General features: G+C 37.5%; 1 pseudogene; it reads right to left on the reverse strand.

The window, feature by feature from the left end:
* Positions 1–1,154: 1,154 nt before the first annotated feature.
* Positions 1,155–9,833, reverse strand: LOC143437272 (large ribosomal subunit protein eL38 pseudogene; annotated as a pseudogene).
* Between the last annotated feature and the right edge of the window lie 380 nt (positions 9,834–10,213).

The raw sequence follows: 10,213 nt of genomic DNA on the forward strand, positions 1-10,213 counted from the left end.
TCAGGAAATATCATAAGCCAAAGAGAAAGAATTGTGCTGCAGTGAGCAGGGCAGGAAGGAGTTGGAGATCTGAAGAACACTTTGACATCAGACATGGGGATGCAGAGTTTGGAGATTTCCTTGCTGGCTTTTGGTCTTCTTTTGGCCCAGTATTTCCTCACATTGGTGATTAGGAATGGTGAAGTATATCCTGTGAATTTGGATGTATATTATGTGCTATTTTTTCAAAGTATAGGGGATTATGGTTACATGATTGGATGAATCTCAGAAGAGACTTTGAACTTTGGACTTTTAACATTTATGAGAGTTCTATAGATTATGGGGACTTTTTACTTTAAACCTCACATATCTTGTATTATGCTATTTTTAAATATGATCCCCATAAAATCATGTGTTTGTACAATCATAGGGGGGCCAGGCAGTGGAATATGGTAGTATAAATATGCTTGGCTCAGGGAGTGGGAGGAAGTTATTATGAGATGTGGCCTTGTTGGAGGAAGTGCATCACTATGGGGGTGGGCTTTGAAGTTCCACATGATGCAGAATGGGCCCTCCTACTAGCTCCCTGGCAGACAGTCTCTTCCTGGCTGCCTTTGGATTAAGATGCAGAACTGTCAGCTTCTTCCCCAGCATCATGTTTTCTTTCATGCCTGCCTTGCTTCCTGCTATGATGAAAAAGGACTAAATCTCTGAAAGTGTCAGCGAGTCCCAATTAAACTGCTGCTTTTATAGGAGTTGCCTTGTTCATGATTTCTCTTCATAGCAATGGAAACACTGAGACAGAAACCCTGTGTGTGTATTTAATATGGTCAAGCCTTTGCACAATTCTCTAGTCTTCATTATCATGAAAGAATGTGTGCTAGAGTCTAAGCATGCCCCCTGTGACTCAGGACATATCCCCTCAGTCTTAAAAATGCCTCCAGAGTCCTAATCATGCTTTCTGCATCTCAGGACAGGCCCCCTGAGTCTTAAGCATGCCCCCTGTGACTCTGGACAGAGTTCTAAACAAGCTCCCTGTATCACAGGACATGCCCCCATGAGTCTTAAGCACTCCCTCTGTGACTCAAGACATGCCCTCTATACTTTTTTTTTTTTTTTTGGTATTTCTTTTTTTTTTCTTTTCAGGGCTTTTAATAGTCATATGCATGTCTGGTTTATTTCAGCTCCTTCACTGCGAAACCTGGGGGGTAGGGACTGCTTCAGTTTCTCTGCCTTCTCCTTGTCTGTGATGACCAGGGTGTAAAAATATCTGCTGCAGCTGACCTTGAACTTCACGTTATCCTTGTTCTTCTTGATCTTGACAGATTTGGCGTTTTTCTGCCGAGCTGTGAGCAAAAAGTCCTTGATTTCCTCAATTTTCTGAGGTATGGCGATGGGCTTTCAGGTCTGGCATCCTCATGGGCAAGAACGGAAGACCTTTTTTTTTTTGGTTTTTCAAGATAGGGTTTCTTTGTGTAGCCCTTGCTGTCCTGGAACTCACTCTGTAGACCAGGATGGCCTCAAGCTCAGAAATCCACCAGCCTCTGCCTCCTAAGTGCTTGGATTAAAGGGCTGTGCCACCACCACCCAGCTGGTCCTATTCATCTTTAATGCCTGAGATTCTCTCTTCCTGTCCTGTTTTCTGGGTGAACATTACCTGTATAGTTGTCAGGGCACAGGCAATTTCAATGGCTTGTTCTCAGGGACTTAGCAAGTGCTTAAGTTGTTCCCTCCCTTATGCCGTCTATACTAGAGCTTGCCCCCCTGTGTCTCAGGACACACCCTCTAAGTTTTATGCACACCCACTGTGACTCAGGACATGCCCCCTCAATCTTAAACATGTCCTCTGTGACTAGTCAAAACTACAAAGTCTTGTGCCAAGTTACAGTTACATTTTTCTCCCATTCACTTTTTTCTATTGTTACTCTATGTCAAATGATACAGAATGTAGGTTGTTTGGTCTACACTATCACAGCCGTTTGTTCTTTTGTGGTTAGAACCATGCATTATATTTTGAGGAATAAAACAGGAATAATAGAAATCATGGTTAGGGACAGTTGTTATGTTTTAGGTAATAAAACATGAGTGATGAAAGCTGGTCAGATATTGTTAAGTACACAGGTCCCCTATGACCTGGAATTTAAAATTAGTTTCAGTTTATGATTAAATGAAGGGTGGTGACAAAAAGGCAGTACTTAGGGCAAGTTTCTTTTGCTTCTTCCCAACATTTGTATGTTATAGGCATATTTGAATATGTAACAGAACACACTGAAGACATAACTTATAAATGTAATCAATGAGATAAAAACTTTTCACAATACAGTCATCTATGAACATAGAAGAACACATTCTGGAGAGAAATGCTATGAATAAGCAATGTGGTAAAGCCTTTTCATGTAGCAGTCATCCTAGAAAACATGAGATAAAGTCACAATGCAAGAAAAACCCCATAAACATGGTCAATGTGTTAAAGTTGTGTACTTTCTGATATCTTGATAGAAGACTAAACTCTTTAGTAAGTAATGAATCTATTAAAGAGTTTGTATATTACAATAGTCTTTGAGCACCTTCAATAATATAAAAAGTCATCTGTGACTACAAATAATTTGTATGATCTTACCCAACACACATTGAGTTACTCAAGGTTATTCATTATGTAGAAAAAAAAAACATTGACGAGCGTCAACCATCAGTTCAAACTTTACGATGTCTCTCTATTTTGTTTACACTGGTAAACTCATTTGTACATACGAAGGCCACTGTTTTTTTTTTTTTTTTTTTTTTTTTTTTTAGTTAATCATGTATCCAACAACTTTGCTGAAAGTGTTTATCAGCTCTGGGAATTGTCTTTGGGAAGTTTTAGTTCACTTGTGCTTACTATCATATCATCTGCAGATTAAGATAATTTTACTTCCAAAGTTATTTAACATTGTAAATTGCAATATAGGACTAGTTAACATTAAATTGTAAATTGCAGTAAAGCAATAGTTAACATTAAATTGTAATTTCAATATAGGACTAGTTAACATTAGAATTTTAGATAGTATTTTGAATAGATATGGAGAGAATGGATCACCTTCTCTTCTTTGTGAATTAGTGGAATTAATTAGAATTTCTCTCCATAATTTAATGTTGGCTATAGGTTTGCAGTAAAGTGACATTATTACATTTACCTATGTTCCTTGTATCCTTAATCACTCCAAGAACTCTATAATACAGTGGGGTTAAATATTGTCAGAGAATTTTTCATCATCTAAGAGATTACATCTTTTTTTCTTACACTTTAATCACATTATGTTGAACCATCCCTGCACCTCTTGAACGAAGGCTACCTCATTGATCATGGTGAATGATCTTTTGACGTGGTTTCTATTTTATTTTTTTTATTAAATATTTTTACATATTTGGTTTTAAAGAAAAATTGGTCTACAATTCTCATTTGTTACTGAGTCTTTATATTGAATGGATATTTGAGCAACCATGGGTTCACAAAACAAATTGGCTAAGGTTTCTTCTATTTCTATATTGTTGACTACTTTGAGGAGTATTCTCATGAACTCCTCTTTGAAAGTCTGGTATGATTCTACCCTAAAATTCATGGCCCTGGGCTCTTTTTGGTGGCAGATTTGTAATGACTTCTCTTTTTCTAGATGTTTAGGCAGTTTGAATTGTTTCCCTTAGTTTGATTTAACTTTGGTAAGAGGAACCTATTGAGGAAATTTTAAATTATTATTAGAAATTCCAGTTCAATGGAGTTGAGGCTTTTTAAAACTATGTCATTACCATTGTTTAGATTTCTTCATTGTCTGTTATTTTGTCCCCATTTTCATTTTAGATTTCATTAATTTGGATATTCTCCATCTTTTCATAAGGGTTTGACTATCTTGTCTAATAAAAGGCTCAAAGGAGCAACTCGATGTTTCCTTAAATCTTTGCATTCTTCTCTTTCTATTTTGTTGATTTCAGCCCCCAAGTTGATAATTAACTGATGTCTAATCTAGTTTTTCATTGCTTACTTCTTTCTGCTATAGAATTTAATGCATGCTGCTAAATTGCCAGTATGAGAGCTCTCCAGGTTTTTTATGTAGGCATTTTGTGCTATGAACTTTCTTCTTAACATCACACTCATTTTCTTTGTGTTCCATAAGATTCTACATGTTGCATATTCATTTGCATTGAATTTTTGAAAGTCTCCAATTTTTTCTCTATGTTCATCTTAAGCTATTTTTCATTCATAGTGAGTTGTTCAGCTTCCATGAGTTTGTAAGCTTTGTGTTCTTTCTGGTTTTGTTGATATTCAGCTGTAATCGATGGTGGTCTGATAGGAGTCATGGTGTTATTTCAATTTTCTTGTATGTATTGAGGTTGGAAGTGTGTCTGAATATGTATTCAGTTTACAAGTAAGTTTCATGAGGTGCTGAGCAGAAGGCATATTCTCCTGTATTTCAATAAAATGTTCTCTAATTATCAACTGGACTCATGTTCATGTTGTCAGTTAGGTGGAATATTTTTCTGGTTTTGTGTTGTTGTTTTTTGGTGTTCTTGTTTTGTTTTTGGTCTGGAGAATTTGTCCACTGGTGAGAATGGGGTATTGAAATCTTGGAATATGGCGGGGCAGTGGTGGCACAAGCCTTTAATCCCAGCACTTGGGAGGCAGAGGCAGGTGGATTTCTGAGTTTGAGGCTAGCCTGGTCTACAGAGTGTGTTCCAGGACAGCCAGAGCTACACAGAGAAACCCTGTCTCAAAAAACAAAAACAAAAACAAAAAAATCTTGGAATATAAGTGAATGAGTATTATTATGTGATTTTAACTTTAAAACACTTTCTTTTACAATGGTTGGTGACCATGTGTTTAAGGCGTAGGTGTTGAAACTTGAAATGTCATTTTTGGTGATTTTTTTTTCTTTATGAAATTTTAGTGTTTTTCTCCAATTCCTTTGATTAATTTTCTTTAAATTTTATTTTGCTATATTTTAAAATGACTACAATAGCTTACTTCTTTCGTCCATCTGCTTGGAGTATCTTTTTACATCCATTTACTTTGAATTAATGCCCATTCTTGATGTTGAGTTATATTTCTTCTATGCAATAGAAGTTAGATATTTATTAGCATCTATTCTGTTAGCCTTTGTGTTTTTATTGGTGAACTGTGGTCATTTAAAGAGTCAATGAATGATGGTTGTTAACTCCTTGTATTTTGTTGTTGTTGCTGCTGCTGGTGGTGGTGGAGCTGGTGTTGGGGTATTTGTGTGCTTTCCTTTCTTTTGAAGATAATACAAGATTATTTACTACCTGTGTTTTCATGTGTATTGTTAACTTCCTTGGGTTGGATTCTTTGTATATAACTTTGTGTAAGTTTGTGTAGATAGATATTGCTTAAATTTCCCTTTAGCATGGACTATCTGATTTTTCTATTAATAGCAATTAAATTTTTTTCTACATATAATAATCTGGGCATCTGAAGTTTCTGTAGCATACATGTCCAAGACCTTCTGACATTTACAGACTCCAGTGTGAGGTGATCTGCAATTTTAATAGATCTTCATTTATAGGTTTCTTGGCTTTTGACCTTTGCAGCTTTTAGGGTTCTTTCTTTGTACTGGGTGTTTTGATTATTATACAGAAAAAAAGACTTCATATTATGGTCCATTCTGTTTTGTGTTTTGATGATTCTTTTACTGTGACACACACCTTTCTCCTTATGTTAGGAAATATTTCTTCTAGAATTTTGTCATCAATATTTTCTGAGAATTTGATCTAATATTCTTCCTCTAGTCCTAGTATCCTTATGTTTAATCCTTTCACAATCTCCTGGGTTTTCTAGATACTTTATGTCAGGAAGTTTTAGATTTAACATTTTCTTTGTGTGATATTTCCATCCCTTCTATTGTATCTTCAAGGCTTGAGATTTGTCTTCCGTCTCTGTATTCTGTTTGTGAGTCTTTCCTCTGTAGTTCCTCTTTGCAGCCCTAAGGTTTTGTTTCCATCATTCCCTCATTTTTTGTTTTCATTATTGTTTCTATTTCCACTTTTAGGTATTAAATTGTTTTGTTTCCTTCTACTCTTGGTTTGGTTTTTTTTTTTTTTTTTTTTTTTTTTTTGGCTTTATTTATAAGATTGGTTGGTTTTCTCCACTTTTTTGTTTGTGTTTTCCTGGCTGTCTTTGAGGTATTTATTGATTTGCTCCAATTCTTTGTGTTTTCCTGTATTTCTTTAAGTGATTTAGTCATTTTCACTTTAAGGGCCTCTATTATCTTCACATAGATGGTTTCAAAGTCTTTTTCTAGTATGTCAGCTATATTGGAATATTTAAGACCTTCTTTTGGAATATAAATGGGCTCACACTCATCAACCAGAGGGTAATAAATGTTAGTTCTTATTACAGAATCAAGTACCAACATCATGGAATGAAATGTGGCTATCACTTCTGGAAGTGAAAAGGCCCATTTTATGTCACTGTACTTGATATACAATTGTTTCTGTCCACACAGTGAAATTTATGGTGGGACCCAACATAGGGTCCATGATAGATTCCGTGAAGTATTCAGCTTACATTTAAGCCAATGTTTCATTAATGCCATGGTTGTTTTTTCTCCTTAAATTGGACAGGGAGGCAAGTGAACCACTTTTTAAATAAGTTACTTTTGTTGAGAAGATGGTTTTAATAAGATTGCTTCCAATCACTAACACTGGAGTCACCATTACCAAAATAAAACAAAACAAACAAACAAAAAAACAACTGGTGGTGACAGGGTAAACATTTTCTAATTTCCAGCGTGTATTTATTCAAATCAGGTGAATGAAGACAAACTAGATTGATAGGTATATAATTTGGGAACTTTAGAATAATCCAATAAGTATTGAATTTCCAACTTTGGAGATATGTCCAATGCACTTTCAGTGTTAAGTCAGGTCAGATGATTGAGACACAGGCCATTGGCTGTAGCTGTGTGTGTCATGTTACAGATCACAGAAGCTAACACTGCACATAGCAGCCAAGTCAAAGAGTACTGTATTAATGCCACTTTCCCTTCCAGTAAACCATCTGCTCTTTTTCAAACTCAATGTAGATGTATATTTTTTCAATTATGTTTCTTTTTTCCTTTTTAAATTAAACTTTATTATTATTTTTTTTAATTCCAAAGTTGTTTGCCTTTCTGGTCCCTCTTCCCTGAGGTCTTCTCCCCATCTTCTTCCCTACTGCGTCTGAGAGGTTTCTTTCCCACCCTCCCACCACCAGCACCTCACCTCCACTAGGTTCCCTTTTCCCTGGGGCATCAAGTTTCTACAGGGTTAAGTGCATCTTCTCCCGTTATGGCCAGACAAGGCAGTCCTCTGCTGCACACATGCCTGGGGCCATGAACCAACCCCTATATGCATCTTGGTTTTTGGCTTAGACTCTGGAAGCCCTGAAGTGTCCAGGTTTGCTGACACTGTTGTTCTTTCTATGGGGTTGCCATCCTTTTCACCTCCTTAAGTTTTTCCTCTGACTCTTCCATATGAAACATTTCACAATAGATAGATAGATAGATAGATAGATAGATAGATAGAGAAAATCAACAAGATGGATAAACTTTTAGCCAAACTAATGAAAGGACACAGACACAATATCCTAATTACCAAAATCCGAAATGAAAAGGGAGGCATACAATTATATATATCTTCTCCTCAGCACCTCATGGTATCTTCTCCAAAATTGACCATATAATCTATCACAAACCACAGGGCAGTTCTGGTACTCGCCTTTAATCCTAGCACTTGGGAGGCAGAGTCAGGTGGATTTCTGAGTTCCAGGCCACCCTGGTCTACAGAGTGAGTTCCAGGAAAGCCAGGGTTACACAGAGAAACCCTGTCTCAAAAAAACAAAAAAAAATTGGTCACAAATCGAGCCTCATCAGATACAGGATGACTGAAATATTCTCATGCATCCTATGAAATCAGTACAGAATAATATGGACTTCAATAATAACAAAAACAACAGAAAGCCACATTCTGAACAACTTTCTATACAATGATAACTTGTTCAGGAAAGAAATAAAGAAATTGTTGGGGGCCAACTTTTAGCAGAAAGCGGCTATCAGCTTTGCAGCCATCTTGAGCCATATACCCTGACATGTGACTTGGATTACAATAGCCTACAACAGCTGAGCACACTCCAATAATCTTGGTTTAGATACCTTGAGATTAAAGGTATGTAAGATTAAAGGTGTGTAACTTAAGAGTGACTTAAAAGTGTAGAGATCAGATTTAGAAGCAATACCTAAGGGCATGATTAAAGGTGTGACCAAAAGGCATGGCTTAGAAGTGAGACATATAAAAGGCAGAACAGAACAGAGAACCAGACAGACTAGATTGGAGAATCAGACACTGCAGAGAGAAGACAGAGAAGGAGACACTTTAGACTCAGACAGAGTCAGAGAAGATCAGAGAGAACCTGAGAAGACAGAGAGAGAATCAGACAGGAATTAGGCATTAGGTAGCAGGCACTTGGAACTCAAGACTTAGGATTTAGACTAAGAAGAGACTGAAGAATGAACTGGATTGAAACACACTGTCTGTTCTCCATTCTTTGAGTCCGACCTCACTTTCTCTCTTGCTGAACCCTGACCCGCGGACCAGAGCAGCAGCTTGGGCCGAGATTGAGTGGCCTCCCAAATGCGGGCAGCCCAGGCCTCAACATTTTGCTCGTGCAGCAACATTTTTTGGCCACCGGAACGTGGGGCTAGTGCGCCTCCCAACATAAAAGGACAGTAAGCTTTGCAGTTTGGTTTTGGCCTGTAAAATCAAATTCTTTTTTTTTGGATATTTTATTTATATTTCAGATGTCATCCCCTTTCCCTAATTCCCCTCCCTAGAAAACCCCTATCCCACCCCCCTTTTCCTTCTTGCTTTTATACAATTTTTAAAATGTTAATCAAAGGCTTTATAAGTTTGGTAATGCTCAACCAGAAGTGTAACCCAATACCCAACCTAGATATATAAACTATCTTTGACTGGTGGAGACGTGAACATCTGCCTCCATGTCTCTCTCTCTCTCTCTCTCTCTCTCTCTCTCTCTCTCTCTCTCTCTCTCATCACCTAGCTTCTCCTTTCCATCTTCTCCTCTCCTTACTCCATCTCATTCTCTCGGTACTCCTTCCCCCTTAGCTCCTCCTACAAATCACCCTTCCTGTTAAAATAAAACTTTTCTCTCAAAATACGATTAGAACATAATTATGCCTATTTGTACCAGTGAGGTACAAGATAGTCCTAATACCCAGTCCATCATTTTGTTGATGGGGGACGCAGCAACTGTCCTGTTCCAGGCCCATTCTGAAATTTGTCTAGTTTCCTAAGATTTTCTTATTTTGTGTCATGCAGAATGCCAGTGGAAATAGGCACTCATTATTATGAGGACAGAGTGGAAGCCTCCCTCTGAACTTCAGCCAGGGATTGCAGCACCCACAACTGTTCCCTACAACAACAAAACAATTTGTTGCTAAATGGCTAAATATATATTTAAGTGTCCTCTGATTAAGATTAAATAATTATATAATAGTAAAAATTTCCAAGGGTTTGTTGCTAGTGTTTTCCAACAGCTATGTGTACATGATAGCACACCAATACACACTGCCTGGAATGACAAGTCTCCTTTCTTAATTATGAAGACCTGTTTGAGAAAGCTCTTGACTGCATGTACCTGCACTTCTCTACTCTCACAGCTCTGGTTCTTGGATATTTTAGGAAGTACAAAGACACTCTCATTATGTAAGTTATTAACCTCACTCTCCCAGCTACATCCTTCTCATGTCTTTCACTTTCAGCTTCCTCTTCTCCTTGCTCTTCAACTGGTATCCCAGCATGGCCACATGCATCCTGCAGCAAACCACATTTGGTGTCCTGTTCACAGTGGCTATTTCTGCTGTGATGGCCAAGGCAAGTACAGTGTGTGGTTCTGGCTTTCAAGTAAATTATCCAGGCATAAAGATGAGAGGGGTGCTGGTAAGGGGGGACACCTAATTTTGTTATTCCTATTTGTATTGTGTTTACACTTGATCTCTTTGGAATCTTTGATAACATCTACTTTTATTGGGACTGATAAACACTCTTAATTTTCTTTTCTTTCAACAGAATCTCAGTTATTACATTTTACTTGGGTTTCTGGCTCCACAGAATTTCAATTGACTTTCTTAGCCCCAAACCTGCCCTAAATGGTGTGGCAGGAGTGGGTGGGTGGGTGAGAGAGCTCACTCAT

The sequence above is a fragment of the Arvicanthis niloticus genome, chromosome Y (genome assembly GCF_011762505.2).
Source record: "Arvicanthis niloticus isolate mArvNil1 chromosome Y, mArvNil1.pat.X, whole genome shotgun sequence".
Classification (NCBI taxonomy): domain Eukaryota; kingdom Metazoa; phylum Chordata; class Mammalia; order Rodentia; family Muridae; genus Arvicanthis; species Arvicanthis niloticus.